This window comes from Hemitrygon akajei, chromosome 3 (assembly GCF_048418815.1).
Source record: "Hemitrygon akajei chromosome 3, sHemAka1.3, whole genome shotgun sequence".
Classification (NCBI taxonomy): Eukaryota; Metazoa; Chordata; class Chondrichthyes; order Myliobatiformes; family Dasyatidae; genus Hemitrygon; species Hemitrygon akajei.
This window is the reverse complement of record NC_133126.1, coordinates 78,529,752-78,555,880: the sequence shown is the minus strand read 5'-3', so window position 1 is coordinate 78,555,880 and position 26,129 is coordinate 78,529,752. Positions and strand designations below refer to the sequence as shown.

At 41.4% G+C, this 26,129-nt stretch overlaps 1 long non-coding RNA gene across 1 annotated transcript in view; it reads left to right on the top strand.

Annotated features, from left to right (window-relative positions):
* The first annotated feature begins 780 nt into the window (after positions 1-780).
* Positions 781-26,129, top strand: part of LOC140723421 (uncharacterized) — a 64,587-nt gene continuing 39,238 nt past the window's right edge. Inside the window, exon 1 of the long non-coding RNA XR_012097894.1 lies at positions 781-846. This is a non-coding gene — a long non-coding RNA (uncharacterized lncRNA). The remainder of the gene's footprint in view (positions 847-26,129) is intronic.

Sequence of the window (26,129 nt, the reverse complement as noted above, 5' to 3'; positions counted from 1 at the left end):
ATCGTAGAGTTGTGCTGGAGATTAGGCATCACTGAGGTAGCACAGTGGCAGAGCCAGGAGATCTGTTGCCTCACAGTACCTGTACCTGGGTTCAGCTGTGACCGCTGCTGCTGTCCATGTGGAGTCTGTGTCCTATCCCTGTGGCCACATGTGTGTCCTCTCACACTTCAAAGTGTGAAGATTGCTGGGCTGTTGCAAACTTCCCCTTAAGTACGAACGAGTGTTATGAGCTGGCAGGGGTTAATGGGAATGTGGAGAGAACAAAGTGACATGGATGCCATTGAGCGATGGGCTGCTGTCTCCTCTGTGTTTTTATTATGTCATTGAGAGGGGAACCATGTTACAAATGACCAAGGTTAACAATAACATTCTGTGGTATGTTGAGGAAATAATGAATGTGTAAATTCAGCAAAAACATGAAAATCTCATGGAGGTTTGGTTCAAAATGTTGTTTTCATGAAAATTACAGTGAAGAAATTGTGGGATGATTCACAGTCCAGAGTGTTGGATCCTTTCTCATGGAGAGCCGTTAGATAATGTAAGCATGAGTACAGGTCTCTGTCTGTACCATTAAAACACTGTGTAATGCCCTGGTTCACAGTTTTACTGTTATGCTGTATATATTTCATTTTGGCAGCTCTGTAAGAGCAGTCTGTTCTGTTTTCATGCTTGTTTGGGTTACTGTTGAAGATAAGAGATGAGGAGAATGTGTGCCATCCAATTAGGATGGTCGAATTAAGGGGAGGTTTCTCTGGTGAGGGAAACTAAGGTTGGGCTTGGAGCTTTTGTTCAAGAGGAGATGAAGAGAGAAGATGCTGGGGAGAACCGGCCGTGGGATGCGATCCGGTGGGAGACCCGTTTGTTTGAGATGGATTGCGCGCGACGTTCGGAAGGTGGTGTGTGCTTTCATGTTGACCGAGGGCCCAGCGCGAGTGACAGAGAAGTTCAAGATAAGCTCCAACTTGTGCACATTTGACTGATTAATTAGAATGGGCCCTTTTCTATCAGTTATTCTTTACCAACCCTTTAGCTAAGATCCATAAATACAATTGCTTTAATCGTATGCAGTGTACTGTCTGTTATTTTGTGGCATTAACTTGTAACAGGGTAGCAAATGACACAGCATTCACACAAACCAGGGTGTGGACTGGGATCGAGTGTGCCTCAGTCTCATGAATTTGGCAGGGCTGGAGGCTGTCTTCCCTGGACACACAGCCAAGGAAACCAGGGTGTTTCAACTGTTTCATTTAATGTTTATTTCAATTTAGTTGCCTAGAGATTTTGAACAACTAATTTTTTGCAGCATGACTTTTTATGCCAAAAGCATATCAGCTTGAAATTCTAAGGTAGTGAGGTTTTGTTGCTGTCAACTTTTTAATATTTACCCAAGAAAAGTGTTTAGTTAGGCTTTGCTTCAGTACTTAACTCTCTGCATTCTGTAAGTAATTGTACTCAGTGCCTTGTGATGTTTTATTAGTGTGAAGGATGTTGTATAGGAATGAAATTGGTTTATTTCGGTTTGCGTTGTGTGTGCTCTAACTTGGCTTGTTAGAAATATTTATTGCACCTTGCACAACATGTGAAAATCCACTTTTCTGAATGCATTCTTCTTGCCAGTAGGTATGACAAAGAAAATTACCTTTTTACTATCAAGGGGAAAGATTTGAGTTAGGTCTTTGCCTGAATGCTGATTACCGGCTATAATAGAACCGGAGAACTGTCAAATTTTACAGCACAGAAGAGGAACATTCAGACGATCATGTATGTAGCATCACTTTGCTTCAGCAATCCAAGACTAATATGAATGACCACTTAGTTCCCACAGTTCAAAAGCTTCACTTGCATGAAATATTTATCCTCTTTCCCCATAAAGGAGCAATCAGTTTTGCCTTTAGCACTCTCAATGGCAGAGTTTTCGAAAGTCCAACCAGCCCGCTAGTTAAAAACCTTTCTTCTAACCTTCTCCTTTCACAGCAGACTGATTGTTTTCAATTGATGTCTTTTTCTTACCCATTTGCGAACCAGTCGTACAGAGGCCTAACTAGTGGACCCCAAGGCTGTCACATTTAACCCGTGCTTAGTGCTTGTAATGTGGGAGCACAGAGCACTGTGTCAACAGCAAATTAAGCAAACATTTCAATGCTCCAGTGCTCCCTCACAACACATTTAACACTACCGCAGACTTTCCACCTAAACCCCACAGCTTGCCATTTCTTCAACCATGACAGCCATTCACTAAACAGATTGGATGACACTTATTGACATCCAGTCCCTCTCTTATTTATCAGGATGTCTGGCATCTAAAAGCAGCTACAGCTAAGCAGCATACGACAGATGTACCTGCCTGTCCTTCCACAGGTCAGTAACGTACTCCATGGAAGATTTTACTGGGCCCATGTGAGCTTTGATCGCTGCCTTCTATTCTGCTGTAGTCAGACTGAGACAGTACATACAAGAGTGTAACTGGGATCAGAACACATCTCTCACAACATGTAAATCACAGTGATTCCTGAAAGTGGAAGCACTTTGTGAACACAGTACTTATCCATGCTCCAATAACTCACTGTTCTGGTTTCAGAGAGAAGTTGGCTGGTCAATTTGACGATCTGTTCACACCTTTGGCACTCGGAGTACCTTCACACTTCTCTCCCTGAGCTCGACGGGCGTCATCCAGAATGGCTTTAAATAGTGTCCTCCTTGCAGAACAAAGTTGCCCTTGCCTAGGTTTCTAGAATTCATTGATCACAAGCCTGTATCTAAGCCATTGGGCTTTCCACCCCATTCCTCGGGCAAGTGAAGGAGTAGCTTATAACTGAGGGGGAAGATCACAGAAGTAAAGTACCATCACCTCAGAGCTGTGTTCCATGTAGTGTGTGGGATGTAAGTCAGTAAAATATGCTCTTGTGCCTCATGCCTTCTTCTGTTACTGATAACTGGAATGATGCTGGAGAGGTAGGAACAGGGGACAAGGAAGTGGCAGATGAAATGAATAAGTATTTTGCACAATTCTTTGTTGTGGAAGACACTATCAGTATTCCAGAGGTTCGAGTATCAGGGGGCAGCAGTGAGTGCAGTGCTGTTAGTAGGGAGAATGGGAAACTTGGGAAACTTAAAAGATCTGAAGGTAGATATGTCACCTGAACCAGATGGACTACACCCCTGGGTTCTAAAAGATGTGGCTGAAGATATTGGAGGCATGAGTAATGATCTTTCAAAGATTACTAGGTTCTGCAATAGTTCCAGAGGACTGATAAATTACATATATCTTTCCACTCTTCAAGAAGGGAAGGAGGCAGAAGAAAGGAAATTTTTGGCCAGTTAGCCTGACTTCGATTGTTGAGGATAAACAAAGGAAAATTTGTGGACATTATGTACTTGAACTTTCAGAAGTCCTTTGCCTCACATGAGGCTGCTAAAACAAGATAAGAACCTATGGTGTTACAGGAAATGTAATAGCATGGATAGCACAGTGGCTGATTGGCAGAAGGCAAAGAGTGGGAATAAGAGTGGGAGCCTTTTGTGATTGGCTGTGGTGACTAGTGGTGTTCCACAGGGGTTGGTGCTGAGACCAATTTTTTTTTACATTATACGTCAATGAGTTGGATTACAGGATTGATTGCTTTGTGGCCAAGTTTGCAGATGCTATGAAGATACGTGAAGGGGGAGGTAGCATTAAGGAACTAGGGAGGCTGCAGAAGGACCTAGACAGATTAGGAGAAGGGGCAAAGAAATGGCAAATGGAATACGATATATGGTCATGCATATAGTGGTAGCAGGAATAAATGCATTGTCTATTTTCTAAACGGGAAGAAAATTCAAAATTTCGAGGTGCAAAGGAACTTGTCCAGGATTCCCTAAAGGTTACTTTGCAGGTTGAGTTGGTGGTGAAGAAGGCAAATGCAATGTTACCATTCATTTCAAGAGAATTAGAATACAAACACAAGGAAGTAACATTGAGGGCTTATAAGGCATTGATGAGGCCTGACTTGGAGCATTGTGAGCAGTTTTGGGTTGGAGAGGGTTCAAAGGAGGTTCATGAGAGTGATTCTGGGAATGAAAGGCTTATCGTATGAGGAGTGATTGATGGCTCTTTGTCTTTACTCACTGGAATTTAGAAAAGTATTGGGGAATCTCATTGAAACTTATGGAGTCTTGTAAGTCTGAGATACAGTGGATGTGGATAGGATGTTGCCCATGGTGGGGGAGACTTGGACCAGAGGCCACAGCCTCAGAATTTACTGACATTTAGTGCAGAGATGAGGAAGGATCTCTTTAGCCAGAGGGTGGTGAGTCTATTGAATTTGTTGTTGAAGCCAGGCTGTTGGGTGTATTTAGGGCAGAGGTCAATAGGTTCTTGATTAGAAACACAGAAAATAGGTGCAGGAGTAGGCCATTCAGCCCTTCGAGCCTGCACCGCCATTCAGTATGATCATGGCTGATCATCCAACTCAGAACCCTGAACCTGCCTTCTTTCCATACCCCCTGATCCCTTTAGCCACAAGGGCCATATCTAACTTCCTCTTAAATATAGCCAATGAACTGGCCTCAACTGTTTCCTGTGGCAGAAAATTCCACAGATTCACCACTCTCTGTGTGAAGAAGTTTTTCCTCATCTCGGTCCTAAAAGGCTTCCCCTTTATCCTTAAACTGTGACCCCTCGTTCTGGACTTCCCCAACATTGGAAACAATCTTCCTGCATCTAGCCTGTCCAATCCCTTTAGAATTTTATATGTTTCAATAAGATCCCCCCTCAATCTTCTAAATTCCAGTGAGTATAAGCCTAGTCGATCCAGTCTTTCTTCATATGAAAGTCCTGCCATCCCAGGAATCAATCTGGTGAACCTTCTTTGTACTCCCTCTATGGTAAGAATGTCTTTCCTCAGATTAGGGGACCAAAACTGCACACAATATTCTAGGTGTGGTCTCACCAAGGCCTTGTACAACTGCAGTAGAACCTCCCTGCTCCTGTACTCAAATCCTTTTGCTATGAATGTCAACATACCATTTGCCTTTTTCACTGCCTGCTGTACCTGCATGCCCACCTTCAATGACTGGTGTACAATGACACCCAGGTCTTGTTGCACCTCCCCTTTTCCTAATCAGCCACCATTCAGATAATAATCTGTTTTCCTGTTCTTTCAACCAAAGTGGATAACCTCACATTTATCCACATTAAATTGCATCTGCCATGAATTTACCCACTCACCTAACCTATCCAAGTCACCCTGCATCCTCTTAGCATCCTCCTCACAGTTAACACCGCTGCCCAGCTTCGTGTCATCCGCAAACTTGGAGATGCTGCATTTAATTCCCTTGTCTAAATCATTAATATATATTGTAAACAGCTGGGGTCCCAGCACTGAGCCTTGCGGTACCCCACTAGTCACTGCCTGCCATTCTGAAAAGGTCCCGTTTACTCCCACTCTTTGCTTCCTGTCTGCCAACCAATTCTCTATCCACATCAATACCATACCCCCACTACCGTGTGCTTTAAGTTTGCACACTAATCTCCTGTGTGGGACCTTGTCAAAAACCTTTTGAAAATCTAAATATACCACATCCACTGGCTCTCATGGTATGAAAGGTTATGGGCAGAAGGAAGGAGAATAGGGTTGAGAGGGAAATGGATCAGCCATGATGAAATAGCGAAGCAGATTAGATGGGCTGAAGGGCTGATTCTGTTCCTGTGCCTTATGGTCTTATAATTCTGCATTATCAGCTGTGTTGAATTTATTGGGTGGAAGGACTAGGAAGGATGTTGGACATGTTTGTTAATGCAAGTGGAGAATGCTGACTACTTTATTCAGTGAGATGCCATTAAACTGCTCTCTCCACTGGCTCGTTTTGCCATCCTTTCATATCTACGTCATCACGGTCTGTCTTGCACTGATGGTGCCAACAGGATACCATCCCAGGATGTTCTCCTTTGCAGAATAAAGTTAGATAGCATGCAAGTTTGAGATGGAAAAAGAGAGGGAATCAGCAACAGCTAGAGGGACTTGTTCAGGTATTCAAACTTGTCCACTTTTAAAAGGGCACTTTAACTCGGCCTTGAATTCACACATAGTCAGGGCTCTGCTTCTGCTCGATGTATTTACTGACTTTGGAGGCCTACTGGTATCCAACCATGTCCCCATCTCTGGGGCAGCAAAATTTTGCAGCTTCCAGAAAAACTAAATAATCAACAGAGCAGTTGCTTAGTATGACGTTTGTATCTAGTTATTTACAAAAGTAGTGAATTCATTTGAAAGTAAAATGAATTGGTGCAAGCAACAAGGCTCTAGACAAGGGAGAATCGTAGATTTTGCCTGGACCCCGAGCCTTCTGTTTCAAAACTCAGATGGGTATGTATGACTAAATATAGTGTCAGCCACGGGTGCAATGCAGACGTTGATAGCTGAAAAAAAGTGATCTGGGACCATTTGCAGGCAAAGAGGTTTGGAGTAGAGAGGCTTTAAATACAATTGTTATTGCAGTGCCATTTATGGTTGTGTACATCAGTCACACTGAGGTTTGTGAAAACTCTGCACTGAGAATCGGTTGCTTCAGTCATTCACACCACTATTGTAAACATTACATTGCCTCTCCAAGGGAAATTGTCATCAAAGTGCTCCTAATCCTCACTCACTATCCATATGGATATACTTAACAATTCAGAATACTGAGGACATTTCCCCATGCACCTCAACCTTCTCTGTCATAATGAGATCCACTATCTCACATTACAAATTAGGGTGATTTATCAGCAGGAAAATGATAAATTTAAAATTGACATTTTGATGGATTAAGACTTATTATTATTCCACAAGACCAGAAGTGAAGGGTGAATGGAGTTTGGTGCATGATAGTAGAGTTTGGATCATTTCCAGTTTACGGAAGGTTTAAGATGGGACACCAGCCAAGAGAGTATTCATCAAGTCTGAGGAAATAAAAGGCTAGTGATAGCTGTGAGTCACCACCCTGATATTTATTTCTTTATCTGTGTCAAATATTGTTTTCTGTGAATTGCCTTGGGATTATTTTACTGTGTTAAAACATGTAATGCAATTGTAAATTGCTGCTTTGTATTTGCTGTGTAAATGCATTGAACAACACTGAGAGCTCAGGAGTATATTATTGATTTGGTAATACATTAAAAAAGAACAATCAAAACTGATTTGCAATAGTAACTTTAGAAATATTGACAACAATGACTTGTGTTTTCATGTTGTTATGAGGAACCGCAGGTGCCATTTAACCTTGTTCAGTCTTAGTTGCTTTCACTCATTATTTTACGCTGATGCAAGTATGCTAATTGGTGTGTGTGGTGATTAACTATTTCTGTGCCCTGCAATCCCCACATTCAACCCAGTGCAGCCACATCTTCATTAACCTTTGCTTGCCTTGGCTTGCAATGAAAAAATAACGAATATTGACATGTCCAAATATTAAAAGAGAACTTGTTTTAGACTCTTGAATGAAAGAACAGGATTTATTAGTCCTTTGTAGTTCTCACTGTTTGCTGACAATAAGCTACATTGCTTTGCACATAAATGGTCCAGGAATGACTTGCTAACAGCTTTCTTTGTAAGCCTGATCATTCATTCACTTTTCTGTCTGCAGGTAGTTTCAACCAGGTTTGAGTAAACAGAAACTTTTTTGAGATGGGATTAGCTTCATAAACTTGCACTTTTTGTTGAATAGGAAATACTAAAACCTAGACTAAATTTTCTAAGAGTAAATAGAGGTTCCCACTTTCTTCATATTCTGTATGTTTACAAATCACGAAGTGAACTTTGGACATGACACTGAAGCTGTTTCTTTAGATTGAAATCAAAAGTAATGCATTTCCAATTTGAGAGGAGGGATGAGAAACAGAGGAGGTGGGATACTGGCGCCATCAATAGTCGGTCCTTAAATGAATCTTTCAGATAAATAACTACAATGCAGAAAAAAAATACAGTGGAAACAATCAAAGAAAGGCATTCATACTCAGTTCATGCTAGAGCTGTTGGGGGGGGGATTAAACTAATTTGGCAGGGATGATAGGGTTGAGGTTGGGGCATTTGGTATATAACTAGATGCAGTGAGCAGTGAGGAAGGACATACAGATGATAAGGCAAAATAGCAGTCAGAGAGATGAGTTAAAGTGTAACGGGCAGCCAAAATCGAAAAGGGTGATGAACACAGCACTGAAGGTGTTATATCTGAATGCACACAGTTTCAGAATAAAGTAGATGATCTTTTAGCGCAGTTAGAAATTGGCAGGTATGATGTGGGCATCGCTGAGATGTGACTCAAAGAAGGTCATAATTGAGAGCTTAACATCCAAGAATACACAATGTATTGAAAGGTCAGGCAGGTAGGCAGAGGCAGTGATGTAGCTATGTTGGTAAAAAATGAAATCAAATACTTAGAAAGAGGTGACATAGGATTATAAGCTGGAGAATCCTTGAACGTAGAGTAAGAAACTACAGGGGTAAAAAGACCCTGATGGGAGTTATATACAGGCTCCCGAACAGTAGCCAGGATGTGGACTACTTATTACAATGAAAGACAGAAAATGCATGTAATAATAACAGAGTTGCCATGATGGGAGATTTTAATTTCCCAAATAACGATTGGCATCTCTCTAGAGCGAGGGGTTTAGATGGGGTGGAGTTTGTTAGGTGTGTTCAGGAAGGCTTCTTGACACAATATGTAGATAAGCCTACAAGAGGAGAGGATGTATTTGATTTGGTATTGGGATATGAACCCAGTCAGGTTCCGATGTCTCAGTGGGAGAGAATTTTGGAGATAGTGATCATAATTCTATCTCCTTTACAATAGCATTGGAGAGAGATAGGAACAGAAAAGTTAGAAAAGCATTTAATTGGACTAAGGGGAATTATGAGGCTATCAGGCAGGAAATTAGAAGCTTAAATTGGAAACAGATGTTCTCAGGGAAAAGTACGGAAGAAATGTGGCAAATGTTCAGGGGATATTTGTGTGGAGTTCTGCATGGGTACATTCCAATGAGACAGGGAAGTTATAGTAGGGTACAGGAACCGTGGTGTACAAAGGCTGTAATAAATCCAGTCAAGAAGAAAAGAAAAGCTTACAGAAGTATCCGAGAGCTAGGTAATGTTAGAGATCTAGAAGATTATAAGGCCAACAGGACCAAGCTTAAGAAGGAAATTAGGAGAGCCAGAAGGGGCCATCAGAAGGCCTTAGTGGGCAGGATTAAGGAAATCCCAAGGCATTCTACAAGTATGTGAAGAGCAAGAGGATAAGATATGAAAGAATAGGACCTATCAAGTATGACAGTGAGAAAGTGTGTATAGAACTGAAGGAAATAGCAGAGGTACTTAATGAATACTTTGCTTCAGTATTCACTTTTCAAAAAGGATCTTGGTGATGGTAGTGATGACTTGCAGCAGACTGAAAAGCTTGAACATGTAGATATTAAGAAAGAGGATGTGCTGGAGCTTTTGGAAAGCTTCAAGTTGGATAAGTCGCCGGGACTGGATGAGATAATAAACAATAGACAATAGGTGCAGGAGTAGGCCATTCGGCCCTTTGAGCCAGCACCGCCATTCAATGTGATCATGGCTGATCATCCACAGTCAGTACCCCGTTTCTGCCTTCTCCCCATATCCCTTGACTCCGCTATCTTTAAGAGCTCTATCTACCTCTTTCTTGAAAGCATCCAGAGAATTGGTCTCCACTGATCCATTCCATTGATCATTCCATTGATCCACAACTCTCTGGGTGAAAAAGTTTTTCCTCAACTCTGTTCTAAATGACCTACCCCTTATTCTTAAACTGAGGCCTCTGGTTCCCCAGGCTACTGTAGGAGGTGAGGGAGGAGATTGCTGAGCCTCTGGTGATGATCTTTGTATCATCAATGGGGATAGGAGAGGTTCCGGAGGATTGGAGGGTTGTGAATGTTGTTCCTTTATTCAAGAAAGAGAGTAGAGGTAGCCCAGGAAATTATAGACCAGTGAGTCTTACTTCAGTGGTTGGTAAGTTAATGGAGAAGATCCTGAGAGGCACGATTTATGAACATTTGGAGTGGTATAATATTATTAAGAATAGTCAGCATGGCTTTGTCAAGGGCAGGTCATGGTTTAAGAGCCTAATTGAATTTTTTGAGGATGTGACTAGACACATTGGTGAAGTAGATACAGTAAATGTAGTGTATATGGATTTCAGCAAGGCATTTGATAAGGTACCCCATGCACGGCTTATTGAGAAAGTAAGGAGGCATGGAATCCAAGGGGACATTGCTTTGTGGATCCAGAACTGGCTTACCCACAGAAGGTGAAGAGTGGTTGCAGATGGGTCATATTCTGCATGGAGGTCGGTCACCAGTGGTGTGCCGCAGGGATCTGTTCTGGGACCCTTATTCTTCATGATTTTTATAAATGACCTGGATGAGGAAGTGGAGGGATGGGTTAGTAAGTTTGCTAATGACACAAAGGTTGGGGATGTTGTGGATAGTGTGGAGGACAGTCAGAGGTTACAACGGGACATTGATAGGATGCCAAACTGGGCTGAGAAGTGGCAGATGGAGTTCAAAACCAGATAAGTGTGAAGTGGTTCATTTTGGTAGGTCAAATATGATGGCAGAATATAGTATTAATGGTAAGACTCTTGGCAATGTGGAGGATCGGAGGGCATCTTGGGGTCCAAGTCCATAGGATGTTCAAAGCAGCTATGCAAGTTGACTCTGTGCTTAAGAAGGCGTATGGTGTATTGGCCTTCATCAATCGTGGAATTGAATTTAGGAGCCGAGAGGTAATGTTGCAGCTATATAGGACCCTGGTCAGACCTCACTTGGAATACTGTGCTCAGTTCTGGTCGCCTCAGTACAGGAAGGATGTGGAAGCCATAGAAAGAGTGCAGAGGAGATTTACAAGGAATTTGCCTGGATTGGGGAGCATGCCTTATGAAAACAGATTGAGTGAACTCGGCCTTTTCTCCTTGGAGCGACGAAAGATGAGAGGTGATCTGATAGAGGTGTAAAAGATGATGAGAGGCATTGATCATGTGGATAGTCAGTGGCTTTTTCCCAGGGCTGAAATGGTTGCCACAAGAGGACACAGGTAAAAGGTGCTGGGGTATAGGTACAGAGGAGATGTCAGGGGTAAGTTTTCTACTCAGAGCGATGAGTGCGTGGAATGGGCTGCCGGCCATGGTGGTGGAGGCAGATACGATAGGGTCTTTTAAGAGACTTCTGGATAGGTACATGGAGCTTAGGAAAATAGAGGGCTATGGGTAATCCTAGTAATTTCCATGGTAGGGGCATGTTCGGCACAACTTTGTGGGCTGAAGGATCTGTATTGTGCTGTAGGTTTTCTATGTTTCTAAGTTTCTATTAAAGTGGCAATGTTGCAATGATCATGGGGGATTTCAATTTGCAGGTAGATTGGAAAAATCAGGTTGGTGCTGAATCCCAAGAGAGGGAATTTGTCGAATATCTGCAAGATGTTTTAGAGCAGCTTTTGGTTGTGTCCACTGGGGAAACGGCAATTCTGGACTGGGTGTTATGTATGACCCAATATTGATCATGGAGCTTCAGGTAAAGGAACTCTCAGAGGGCAGTAATCATAATACGATAGAATTTACCCTGAAGCTTGAGAAGGAGAAGTTAAAATCAGATGTATCAGGATTACAGTAGAGTAAAGGGAATTAGGGGCCTGATAGAGGAGCTGGCCAAAGTTGATTGAATAGAGACACTAGCCAGGGATGATAGCAGGACATCAAACACTGGAGTTTCTGGGGGAAATTGGGAAGGCAGAGAATAGATGCATCCCAAAGATGAAGAAGTATTCTAAAGGGAGGAAGAAACAAGGGAAGTCAAAGATAGCATAAAAGAAGAACTGAGAGCATATGATATAATAAAAATAAGTGCGAAGGCAGAAGATTAGCAAGCTTTTGAAAACCAACAGAAGGCAAGTACAAAAGCCATTTAGTGAGGGAAAATGAAATATGAAGGTAAGCGAACCAGTAATATTAAAGAGGATACTAAAAGATTTTTTCAGATATACAAAGAGTAAAAGAGAGACAAGAGTGAGTATTGCACAGCTGGAAAATGACACTGGAGAGATAGTAACACAGACAAAATGCTGGAGGAACACAGCAGGCTGGGCAGCATCTATGGAAAAGAGCACAGTTGGTTTCAGGCTGAGACCCTTCATCAGGTCTGGAAAAAAAGATGAGGAGTCAGAGTAAGAAGGTGGGGGGAGGGGAGAAAGAAGCACAAGGTGATGGGTGAAACTGGTAGGGAGAGAGTAGTGAAGTAAAGAGCTGGGAAGTCAATTGATGAAAGAGATAAAGGACTAGAGAAGAGGGGAATCTGATAGGAGAGGACAGAAGGCCATGGAAGAAAGTAAAGGGGGAGGAGCACCAGAGGGAGATGATGAGCAGGTAAAAAGATAAATTGAGAGGGGGAAATGGGAATGGGGAATGCTGAAGGGGGGGGGGAATCATTACTGGAAGTTTGAGAAATTAATGTTTATGCCATCAGGTTGGAGGCTACCCAGCCAGAATATAAGGTAACCTGAATGTGGCCTCATCGCAATGGTAGAGGAGGCCATGGACTGATATGTTGGATTGGGAATGGGAAGTGGAATTAATATAGGTGCCCACTGGGAGATCCCACAACTCCTGGAGTGGTAGTAATGGGGGCAAAGTACTTTTCATCGAACTTCACAATGGAAAGCACTATCAGTATGCCAGAAAATTGTAAGTGTCAGAGGGCAGAAGTGAGTGTCAATGCTATGACTGAGGAGAAAGTGCTTTGGAAACTGAGAAGTTTGAAGGTAGATAAGCTACCTGGACCAGATGGACTACACCCCAGTGTTCTGAAAAATATAACTGAAGAGATTGTGAAGGCCTTAGTAATGATCTTTCAAGAATCACTGGTTTCTGAAATTGTTCTGGAGAAATGGAAAATCACAGATTCCACTCCACTCTTTAAGTATGGAGGGAGGCAGGAAAAAAGAAATTATAGGGCAGTTACCCAGACATCAGTTTTGGATAGATGTTGGAGTCAAATAATAAAGTTGAGATTTCAGTCTATTTGGAGGCACAAGATAAAATAGGCCGATGTCAGCCTGGTTTTCTTAATGGGAGATCTTACCTTATAAATCTGTTGGAGTTCTTTGAGGAAATAATAGGCAGCACAGACAAGGGAGAGTCAGTGGATATTGTTTATTTCAATTTTCAGAAGGCTTTTGACAAGGAATTGCACCTGAGGCTGTTTAACAAGACAAGAACCCATGGTATTTGCAGGAAAGATACTGGCATGAATAGAAGCGGAGGCAGGGAGTCTGTTGAAGGACATAGGCAGATTGAGAGAGTGGGCAAAAAAGTGACAGATTGAATATAATGTAGGGAAGTGCATTGTCATTCACTTTGGTAGAAAGAATAAAGGCAGGGACTGTTGTGTATTTAACATTTCAACAGTATTTGAGTGAAATTGTATATACATTGTTTGATTTAAGCATTCTCATATATTTAAGTACTTTATTATGGGTTATGTGTAAAATATGGTCAGCTGGTGGCACAGTGACATCAGCGCCGGACTCTGGAATGGAGGTTCCCAGGTTCGAATCCAGTCAGGCCATTCCAGAGTACGCTTTCCAACTGTAACGGGTTGAGTGTTGAGTTTGCAACTTGACCTCATTAAATAAAGAAAAATACTGTGACATGTCTGTGCGAGGAAATGCCTGATGCTGGCCTCTCAGGCCTGAGTCAATTTCATCATCATCATCGTAAAATATGTGAAATACATACATCATCGGCAACCACGTGATATGGTGTATGCTACATTTAAAGTAAAAAATGAAGTTATACATATATTTTGGACTTCGGATTTTGCCCTTCAATTAGATTTTATGTTTTGGAGTACAAAACATAACAGTTGTGATTTTTTTAATATAAAAACAAACCCGGGATGACAATCTGCCTGTTAGAGCAGAGTGAGATGCTCAACTTACAAAAGAGCTTTGCAAGGCAGTTGAGTTAAAAAAAAGTGTTGCACTTTTTTCCCTTCAGAATAGCTGTTCTCTTCACAAGGGGAGAGATGATGTTTAAAAACAAGGCAGAAGAAGGAAGAATCCATTGTTTTGTAAATGGAGAATAACAGGTAATAGTAATAATAATAAATAAAACAAAAGCTGCATCAGAAAGATAGATGTGTTCCATTGTACAATGGATAACTGGCTCATGTATACTGAGTGGATTGAGCAGTACTTTGAAACAAGTCAAATTGCCAATGAGCAGCCAAATTGCCAACCAGTTTTGCTGAGTGCATTGGATTTAAAGCACACAGTTTGCTTAGAGGTTTAACTGCTCCAACCAAAACAGGCAAAATGTGGCTTGGTTTTAAGCTGGAAGAGAGTTCAAGGAGTTTCAGGAATAGGAGGAGCATTTGATGGTTCTAGGCCTGTATTCACTGGAGTTTTAGAACAATGAGGAGGAATCTCATTAAAACCTATCAAATATTAAAAGGTCTATATAGAGAGGATGTGGAGAGGATATTTCCAATAGTGGGTGAATCTAGGACCAGAGAGCACAGCCTCAGGCTAAAGGGACATCCATTTACAGTAGTGCAGAGATGAGGAAAAATTTATTTAGCCAGAGGATGGTGAGTCTGTGGAATTCTTTGCCACAGGCAGTTGTGCAGGCCAAGTCATTGGGTTTATATAAGGTGGAGGTTGATAAGTTCTTGATTAATCAGGGCATCAAAGGTCACAGGGAGAAGGCTGGAGATTTTGATGAGAGGGATAATAAATCAGCCATGATGGAATGGAGGACGGACTCGATGGGCTGAATGACCTAACTCTGCTCCTATGTGTTATGGTTTTATGAATTAATTTCTACACGGCATTAGGATTTAACAATACACAGTCTGTGCTAAATCTCCAAAAGCCTAATCTGCATGGTGTGATTTTCCTGCTTTCTAAATGAACCAGCTCCAATTTTCTTTATTCCACCAGCCTTTTGTTTTTATTTTTATTTGTCTGTTAAGTCATATATTTTATGCTTGTGAATTTTAGTGACATAATTAAATTGGTCTCTTCTTCCTTTGTTATTGTACGTTTATTCTGTATTGTTCTATATTAATGAGTATGAAGATTCTATTTTTGGTAGGTCATTGATCTAATACAGCATATTTACTACAGTTTTTCAAAACACAGAGGTGCCCAGTAATTCAAGAGGAGCAGGGCATCAGCATTGAGCCAGCACATACATTGCACACACTGACCTCTTTACTTTCTGCATTGCTTGCAATTGTTTTAGCATGTGGGCCAGAAATCTGTGCATTTTATGTCTGACTGGAAATAAAGTGTAAGTTAATAATCAGTTAAGGTAAAACCCTATCTTTGTAATTCATGCTAGCTCAATTGTAACCATAGTCCATGTTTAAATGTATCAGTACACGCACTTCCAACATTTCTTTAAAATCTTTCTACTTTGTGGTCTAAATGTCTTGTGTTGCTCTTACATCTCTTTCAAGTAATCTACTTTATGTTAGCTACATCATTTTAAAGAAGTGGTTGAAGGGTCTGAGCAGGCGACTGGGTCTTATTGGGGAGCTTTTACTAAGAGCAGGTATAACTAATCAAATAGATGTCCTTTTATACAATATTATTCTTTGCTGTTACCATTGGCTAGCACTAATCTTGTTCCAAAAATTCCCAATCCTGCCAGAAAGGGTAGCAAATGTTTGTCTACACAATTCTTTAACCACTTTGCATTAAAATCTTTCTGAGCCTCATGCCATATTCTTCTTTGTCGAATCATTACCTGCCCAGCCTGAAATATTCTATTTCCTTTATACTTCCTCCACCTTGCAAATATTCAGTGTGTGAACTGGGGCAACCTCTGTTGTCTCCAGTGTACACACTGAAAGGAAGAATTCACAATGCATTTGCTGCTTCTTGATTCATTTCACCTTTGGGAGCATTCAGTGTGATTATTGTTTCTATTTTTTATTCTCTTGCAGTGGAAATAGTAAAAGAAGTGCTTGTCATTTCTTTTATTATTACTTTCTGCTAGAACACTAACCACTATTATTTCACAATCGGATTGTGCCCTGTGGTGTTAATTGTTCAACATTATTTTGCAAAATGCTCTTATTCATAAAAATAGCAAAGCACCGTGAATCTTGTAAAATGTTACAAAAATGATTCCCTAAAGAATTAGACTTCAAAAGAAAATATTTGATTCGATGTGCTATCTTGTGCAAATGGTCATTTTTTCTATTGTGAAAAGGGGTATTTAGATAACTTAGCTAAATGTGAATTGTACTAACTCTCTAGATAGTGGTCTAGATTTTCAGGCAGGCCCAAATCCATATATGGAAGTTCATATATATGGACACAGAGTCAGACAGCAATAGAAGCAGACCATTTGGTTCTCCACATCCACACTGACTAGTGGGGATCTATCTGTAAATAATCCCAGCTTCCAGCACTTGTCCTTCATCTTCAACACCAGGGAGATTCAACAGTAGACTGGTGAGAAGTGTGAAGGTGGGTTGTTGGGTTAATGGTGTCGCTTAGAGAACACTGCAGCATATTTTTCCAGCTGCAGTCACCGGTTCTGATCAGAACTGCCACCGTTTAACCATTTAAACTAAAATTAGTCTCATTCTTCTGTGAAGGAAGTGTTGAGCCAAGAACTCTAAAATTTACTGTTTTTTCTGAAATGTATCATATTCATAACAATTGCAAATTTTTGTAATGAAAAATGTTCAAGTGGTCATATTCAGCACATCATGTGATTCTTTTATGTTGACATGATATAAGCTTTCATTTATATGCAACCCTACAGCAACCAATTCATGAAATTTTTCACATTTTTGTCACTTCATGTTTAATGGCAAGAGCCTAAAACTGAGGCCTTTCCAGTGGTAAACTTCCTAATGTCCATTGGAGCATGTTATTTTGCCTCACTAGGATGTAGACAGTACCATTCACCAGAAAACTAGTGAGTTTCAGCCAAATCAGAGGGCAGTATTCACTCAGCTGATGGCTCCCCAGAGCAGGTAACATATGTCTTAGCATGTGTCCCTGCTAACAGCCCTGCCTGCTGTGTCCTGTGTTCTGCAACAGTTCAAAGTGAACTTTGACAAAGACAGCTGTATTGCTTTCCAGACACTTACAGAGTAACAGGTTGTGAAACTGCTAAACTGCACACTGGGTCGGGACCTTTCCATATTTTTGCTGTATTTCGGCTGACACTTCACTGTCCAAGACAGAGGGCCTGCAAAATTAACCTTCCCATCTTTCTCAACTTAAGTCCAAGTGTATGGTTCCAGAGTGTGGGCATGGATAAAGTCCAGAACAATTCTGTCCAATAATTGTCAAGATAGGGTAGTCTAGTGTCAACACCAATGGGTACTTTTTAAATATGGAGTCACAAGGTCAGCCTTTTTTAAGACAAGAAACAGAATCAAGAGTAGGTTATTCCTATTTGCCATTCAGCATGATTGTGGCTGATCTTTTGCCACAGTGCACTTTCCTGCATGAACTCAATAGCCCTTAATTCTGCAATCTCTGTATTTCCTTGAGTTCTATCAGGCTGTGTATTGAATATGTGCCTTTTATGTGCAGAACACCAATGATTCAGTACACTTTAAGTGAAAAAATTTCTTCTCTGCCCAACATGTGTTCTTCAGGATCTCAATTTTTAAAAAAAATAATGACCATATGAGTTGCAGTTTTTAAAAATCGTTTCCTTAGGGGTCCCCAATTCACAGGACTCGTTTTTCCTAAGTGCAGCGGTACAAACCAATGTTATCATGTAGGAGTTTGGTTACGTATTTGCATAATGATAATTTAAGTATAAAATATAAAGTGTTCTTCTGCACAATCTTTGAGATTGTAGTTAGGATTTTAAAGAATTGTTTAAGGAAAAATGAGACAATACATACAGAATTCAAAGCAAATTCAACTGTTGGAAATCATCAGAAAATCGAGTAGTTTGGACTATAAATATTCAGGAGAATCTGGAATTAAATGAAACCCAAGTACATTATGGTCCAACACTGATTTCTAAGAATTATTTAAACAGAGTTCTGTGCCACAAAATCACACTGTCTCATCAAGAACAAGTTCAGCTGACAAGCAATTAACCGCAGTAAAATGATCCTTTCGAAATTCAGAGATGAGAGTTCAGAGAAAATTCACTAGGTTTATTCCTATGATAAATCATTTGGCTTTGAGCTATTGGCCTACTTTCACTGGTGTTGAGAAGAATGAGTGATGATCTATTTAAGATATCATTGTGAGGGAGGTCACAATCATATTTCAAAAAGATCACCTAAATGTGCTATTAGAAATTAATTTTCATTTAATTAGTTAAGAAATACACATAGTAAATGCTTGACGTTTTTTCCCTTGAAGCTTAATATTTCCTAAATTACTGAGAATGAGTTATCAGTTAAAAGGTAAATGAAATGGATGCTGACAGAAGAGAATAAAAACACAATCTCAAGGTAAGGTGAAGTAAAGGGCATAATTGTTCTCAAAATAGTCATGAGGCCAAGGTCAGTCTTCTTTATTTCTGTGCACAAACGGCAGCAACTTTAGGAAAGGATACCCAGTAAAATCAAAAATCCACAAGGCAGAATCTACTGTATTAGATTCATGAACATGATTTCCCTCAACAAAGTACATTAAATGGTATGATACGAATTTGTTAAACTTAAGTGAAAACTCACACCAGAAAGGTAAGTAATACTCATTCCAATCTGAGTAGACCATTCATTTCCTGCTATTCAGCTTCTCCTACACTGAAAACTGTCGACTCATTCTGAGATGTTATTGTTGGTTTAAAAAAATTGAAAAATCAAAATTTAATAGCTATAACTATAATATTTTCTTTTTTTTCTTCACAAAAGCAGCACATAAGTCATAAGGATATTACAAAGGGACAATTGGGCTTCCTGTGCAGATAAACCTGGCATTTGAAGGCTGGCTGGAAATATAGGATAGATGAAGTTTGGGCCCTTAAGCCATTGTTTTTGGTCTAAGAGTTGCAGAAGTGATTCCTCTGATACCACCAAGGCGAGACAATAAACTACAGTTCTCTCTATGTATTCTTCTACCATGGCCACAAACACATGTCAGGTAACATAACTTATGAGCACAGACTAATGCATCGTAAAAGCAGAAATCTAAAATCTAGCTGACAGAGAATGGATATCTCCATTGTCAGATCTATGGCAATAGTATATTCTTTTTGTCACCACTTCTCATATTTGGGATAACACTCCGTCTTATACTAATTCTGCACAATGTAATGTAACCGGGTGACCATCGAATACTATTCATTATCGTTAAAAAGTGTACTCAAGCATCCATCTGGGTAATGCTAGAATAGTTGTCTGTGCCTTTAAGTGGAGATGGTGACTCCATTATGCAGACGTGGGATAGTGGGTAGGCCATTTTGTTTTCTGCTGAAGAAGCTTGTGGGGCTTTGGAATTGGGTTCCTCACAGAGATGCTAGGCATGGTGAGGAAAGGTGAGCATTAACTTATGATATCCATGTGGATTTGTTTATGCTCATTGGAGAATCGGGAATATCGGTAATTTGACATGTTTTACATGTGGATGCTTTAGATTTTCAGGAGTAAAGGTCTTGATGCTCGATAGCGTGGCTTGCAAAGTTCCTCACCAGCCAAGTAGGTCAGTCTTTCTGTAATTTAACTAGCCGGCAATATCTTGTAAAAGTTGTGCCAAAGTGTACCTTTTGTCTAACTTTATTGTATCATGACTCACTGTGCATGTAACAGTGTAACGTGAATGTTTAGTCTCTGTTCGGGTGTTCAGCACGTGTATACTAAAGAGTAGTAGACATCTTAGATGAGATGTATTCGCTTACATTTTTTGCTGCTATGTATGAGATCCAGGGTTGGGGGGATTCGAATGTTGTTTGTATTGTGTTCCTTCAGAATTGCCACTACCGCATTAGTACTGTATTAGTTTGGTGCAGTTTTCTTTATCTATTTTTATACTGCATACGCAATTCGCCGATACACAAGTGTGTGGATCGAGGGTTAATCGGAGATTGTAATGGCAGGACCTGATTGTAACGTTGTTCATTTTGTTTAAAGACCCTCTTCTGGCACTTAAACATCTAAAACAGATAAAGGAATTAAAACCCAAAAAAGTATTTGTTGTCCTGATTGTGTACTTTTCCCCAGGCTACAACAGCAATGTGCCCCTCCAAGTAGCCAAGCACCCTCCAGTAATCAGAAAACTCTAATGAGCACCAAATCCTAAGGGCCAGCTATAGAAGGGAACTACTTGACCCACCAAGTGCAAGGTAGTTCCTTACAGAGCGATCCTATCAGTTCCATTGCACGTTACTCCGTTCCACCAACCATCTTTGGGAACTAAACCGGAGACACCAGTGGATGACTACATGGTCACAACAAGAACACACAAACTCTACACTGACATCACCCGAGAACAGGATCAAACCCAGCACCTGAGAGCAGTGAGGCACAAACCAGTTTCTCCCAGACCGGACTGTATCAGAAGCCATTCTGTTGGGAAAGACCATAAGAGTGTGAAGTTAACAGGAAGAACCACTACATCATGAAGCTGGAGCAAGAGGTCAGGAAGAAAGGCAATTTGCAGATGGTTATATCCATTCCATCTGTACTAGAATCAATTGTCCTTCCTGATCACCAGCAGAGAACAATGTTACAGACAACTGATCTTCATTATGACAGCTTTTACTCAACTTTGCAGGTTGCTGCAACCACAAACATTTCCTACTAGTGGGGAAGAATCAGAATTTCTATAACTCTGTCGGCAACCTTGGTTCTAAACTTTTATCCATCTGGCTTTTTGCAGTTAGAATCAAAATTAACCTTCAGGCAATGAGTATCACATCAAGAGGTATTCCTCAGTAAAGGAAATCAAAAATACCGCAGATGGTGGAACTCTGAAATATAAATGAAAAATACGAGAAGCAATCAGCAAGATTATATTACAGAACTGAGAGCCACAGTCAGAACAGTTTCCTTGGACTTTAAACATTTTTCCCCACGGTTATTAGACCATGAGCTCATAAGACAAAGGAGCAGAATTAAGCCATTCAGCCCATTACACCTGCAATGCCATTAGATGATATAGTGTATTTTTCAGATTTGAAATGTTATGTCCACTGATCAATAGGTGCCTACCCCTCACGCAAGGGAAACGGTGGCGTGCCCAATGATGTGGGCTGTCATATTCAGTGGTTGCCCGATGATGTGGGCTGTGAAGCGTCTGCCGATCTAATGGGCTGAGGGACCGTGAGCTTCACTAATGATGCTGGCCGGTAGAGCTAGGTGCCAAGATGTCCACGATTTCAATCTGAGCCTTCCCGATGTTGTTCAATGTACTATATTTATTTATTTTACCCGAACCATAACAGTAGCGCCAATCCTGAAAGCACGCAACCAGGGAAGGAAAGCAGTCAAGTCTCAGCATACGCCAAAGCATAGTGGGTTAGGACAACATCACCTCAGCTGTCACAGTATGCCCATGTAAAACCTCAGGTGTCCATTATGCCCGACTATCCAGGGCGGGTCACTTTCATCGCAGAGCTCCACAGACTACTCTCCACCTGCACAAAGGGCAACATCCCAGTGTGGCACCATCCCTTCATCTGGACCTCTGGAACAGTGACACGGTCCACACAGTCTGCAATCTCTGGATGATGGGTCCTCCACATCGACAGAATTCACCAGACGATGGCACCTCGACATTGCCTCTGAGGTGACTGCGACCTCCAACCCTCACTTGCCATTCTTTCCTCTCGACTGTGGGTCAAACTCTTAGCAGTCACCTCTTCCGGTGTGAAGTCCAGGCAGGATTCTGTTCATGGTCGGTGCATAACAGAGTCAAATCTAATTCCTTGGTGACTGCCAAGATCTTGATCTGACTTGGAACCCCCAAGTATAGTCTGGCTTTCCACTTCATTGGAACACATAACTATTTACGTAGCACACTGAACTCATGGAGTTGTCCATGGGGTTTTCATGGCAAGATACAGAAGCAGGTTGCAAGGCCTTCCTTCCTTGCAGCTGCTGCCAGGTCGGGACCCGGCTGGATTTGAACTCAGGACCATCCAGCTCAAAGTCTAGTGCTGATGCCACTACACCACCCGTGGGCCCAATATACATCAGAACTGAGTAATTGTTCCTGGGCACACTTTTATACATTCAAACACTATTGTAGGAGCATTTTACACAGTTTGACATATTGCATCCATATGTACCACTACTAGGGTGTCACCTCAACACCTGTACCCATTTCATATAGATGATGTCACTTTGGTTACCACACGGGGCAGTGCCTGGATATCCAGCAGGACCAGCAAGGAGGCGTGACTCACTGTGAATCAGAAATGGGAAAGAGACCCATAGTTACAAATAACCAGCTCAGAATATGACTCAGGAAGGCAAAGTGGCACTGCTTCAACCCCTTAAGAAGGTCATAGTTAATAGGTACACCTGTACACCTGTGCGTTCATGCAAATATCTAATCAGTCAATCATGTGGTATCAACTCAATGCATAAAAGCGTGCAGACATGGTCAAGAGGTTCAGTTGTTGCTCAGACCAAACATCAGAATGGGGAAAAAAATGTGATCAAAGTGACTTTGACTGTCAAATGATGCCAGTCAGGCTGCCTTGAGTATCTCGGAAACTGCTGATCTCCTGAGATTTTCACACACAACAGTCTCTAGAGTTTACATAGAATGATGCAAAAAAAGTCCAGCAGGCAGCAATTCTGTGGGTGAAAATGCTTTGTGAATGGGAGAGGTTAGAGGAGAATGGCCACACTGGTTCAAGCTGCCAGGAGGTCAACAGTAATTCAAAATAACCATGTGTTATAGCAGCGGAGTGCAGAAGAGCATCTCTGAAAGCACAACAAGTTGAAACCTTGAAGTGGATGGGCTACAGTAGTGAAGACCACACTGGGTTCCCCCACTCTACCTAATAAAATGTCACTGAGTGCACTTTCCCTCTCAAACCCATTTTCCTGCCTTCTCCCCATAACCATTGCAGCCCCTTCTAATTAAGCACCTATCAACCTCCACTTTCAATATACCCAACAACTTGGTTTACAATGAATTCCACAGATCCACTACCCTCTGGTAAAAAAAAGTTCCTCCTTATCTCTGTTCTAAATGGACATCTATCTATTCTGAGTCTGTGCTCTCTAATTCTAGACTTTTCTACTATTAGAAATATTCTCTGTAGGTCATTCTATCTAGTCCTTTCAATATTCAATAGGCTTCCATGAGATCTCCCTACATTCTGCTAAACTCGAGAGAGTACAGACCAAGAGCCGTCAAATGCTCTTCTATTTATTTTATGTTTAGAAAGCAGTCTATGCCTTTGTTCTTTCAACCGAAGTATATGACCATACATTTTCCTACACCGTATTCTATCTACCACTCATTGCTCCTTTTCCTAATTTGTCCAAGCCCTTTGGCAAACTCTCTGCTTCAACAACATTACTTGCCCCTTCACGTATCATTATATCATCCACAAACATAGCCACCAGTCTTTAATTTTAACATCTAGATCATTAACATGTAACACCCTGGGAAAGATTTCACTGGTAACGTAATGGTCTTCCTGTAGCAGCAGTGTTTGGGTTATGGTTAGAGATAACGGGTGCTTTGGAGCCGTCCAAAGAAGGGAGCATGTTTTTCGTGCTGCGTGCCTGACATTGGCGTCAGCTGGGTTTCTGTTCAGCGGGAGATGAAGAGAGAAGACACCGGAGAGAGGAGGTCATAGGACTCAACCCAGAGTGAGGCCATGATGCCACGAAACCCAGGGTGATCGAAGGAGGATCGGTGAAAGGGAAACAGTGAGCTTCAACTTGTGCACATTAGACTGTTTAATTTAAAATGGGCCCTCTTCTTTTTTAGCTTTTTCTTTACTAACCCTTTAGTCAAATTAAGAATTATAAGCTAAATCGTTTAATTGTATGTGGTGTACCGTCTGTTAATTCGTGGTGCAGGTACTGATTTGTAACAGGGTAACAAATCATGCAGCATCCACACAAACAGGGGGAATTGGGGGCTTGTCTTCCCTGGACTTACACAGCAGATGGAACCAGAATGTTTCAAACATACAACGTAAAAAGTAATGGACCCTACACTAACCCCTGTGAAACGCCATTACTCACCGACAGCCAACTAGAAAATGGCTCCTTTATTCCACTACTTGCCTCCTGTCAGCCGGTCAATCTTCTATCCATGCTAGCATCTTTACTGTAACACCATGGGCTCTTATCTTGTTTAGCAGCTCCATGTGTGGCACCTTGTCAAAGGGCTTCTAAAGATCCATGTAAAGAACATCCACTGACCCTCCTTTGTCTACCCTGCTCAAAGAACTCCAACAGATTTGTCAGGCAGGATTTCTCCTTTAAGAAACCTTGCTGACCAATCTGTTTTGTTCCGCACCTCCAAGCAGCCTAAATCCTCATTCTTAATAATGGGCTGTAACATCTTGCCAACCACCAAAATCAGGGTAACTTTCCAATATTTCCTTTTTTTTTTGCCTCCCTCCCTTTTTAAAGAGTAGAGTAACATTTGCGATTTTCCTGTCCTCTGGAAACATTCCAGAATCTAAAGATTCTTGAAAGACTAATACTAATGCCTCCACAATCTCCTCCACTTTCAGAATCCAGGGGTCTAGTCCATATCTTCTTCAGACCTTTCAGCTTCTCATGCAGACTCTCCTTATTAGTAGTGATACAATATTTCTCCTTTGATCTGGAACTCACTTCAGCTCATGAATAGATTTTCTTATTCAACAGAAATAAGAGAAAGTCTGCAGATGCTGGAAATCCAAGCAATACACACAAAATGCTGGAGAAACTCAGCAGGCCAGGTAACATCTGTGGAAAAGTGTGAACAGTCAACGTTTCGGGACGAGACCCTTTATCAGGACTGGAAAAAAAAGATGAGGAGTCAGAGTCAGAAAGCTGAGGGAGGGGAGGATGAAGCACAAGGTGATAGGTGAAACCAGAGGAGAGAGGGAGAGGTGAATTAAAGAGCTGGGAAGTCGATTGGTGAAAGAGATAAAGGGCTGGAGAAGGGGGAATCTGATAGGAGAGAACAGAAGGCCATGGAAGAAAGGGAAAGGAAAAGTGAAACAAGGGGAGATAATAGGCTGGCAAGGAGATAAGGGGAGAGAGGGAAAAGGGCATGGGGAATGGTGAAGGAGGGGTATTATTGGAAGTTTGAGAAATCAATTTTCAAACCATCAGGTTGGAGGCTACCCAGAGGGAATATAAGGTGTTGTTCCTCCAACCTGAGTATGGCCTCATCACAACAGTAGAGGAGGCCATGGACTGGTACACTGGAATGGGAATAGGAAGTGAAATTAAAATGGGTGGCCACAGTGAGATCCTGTTTTTTCCTGGCGGATGGAATGTAGATAGATAGATAGATAGATAGATAGATACTTTATTCATCCCCATGGGGAAATTCAACATTTTTTTCCAATGTCCCATACACTTGTTGTAGCAAAAACTCATTACATACAATACTTAACTCAGTAATAATATGATATGCATCTAAATCACTAACTCAAAAAGCATTAATAATAGCTTTAAAAAAAGTTCTTAAGTCCTGGCAGTTGAATTGTAAAGCCTAATGGCATTGGGGAGTATTGACCTCTTCATCCTGTCTGAGGAGCATTGCATCGACAGTAACCTGTCGCTGAAACTGCTTCTCTGTCTCTGGATGGTGCTATGTAGAGGATGTTCAGGGTTTTCCATAATTGACCGTAGCCTACTCAGCGCCCTTCGCTCAGCTACCGATGTTAAACTCTCCAGTACTTTGCCCACGACAGAGCCCGCCTTCCTTATCAGCTTATTAAGACGTGAGGCGTCCTTCTTCTTAATGCTTCCTCCCCAACACGCCACCACAAAGAAGAGGGCGCTCTCAACAACTGACCTATAGAACATCTTCAGCATCTCACTGCAGACATTGAATGACGCCAACCTTCTAAGGAAGTACAGTCGACTCTGTGCCTTCCTGCACAAGGCATCTGTGTTGGCAGTCCAGTCTAGCTTCTAGGTGATCGGCGGCAGTCTCCCAATCTACATCAGGTCTCACCAATATACAGGAAGC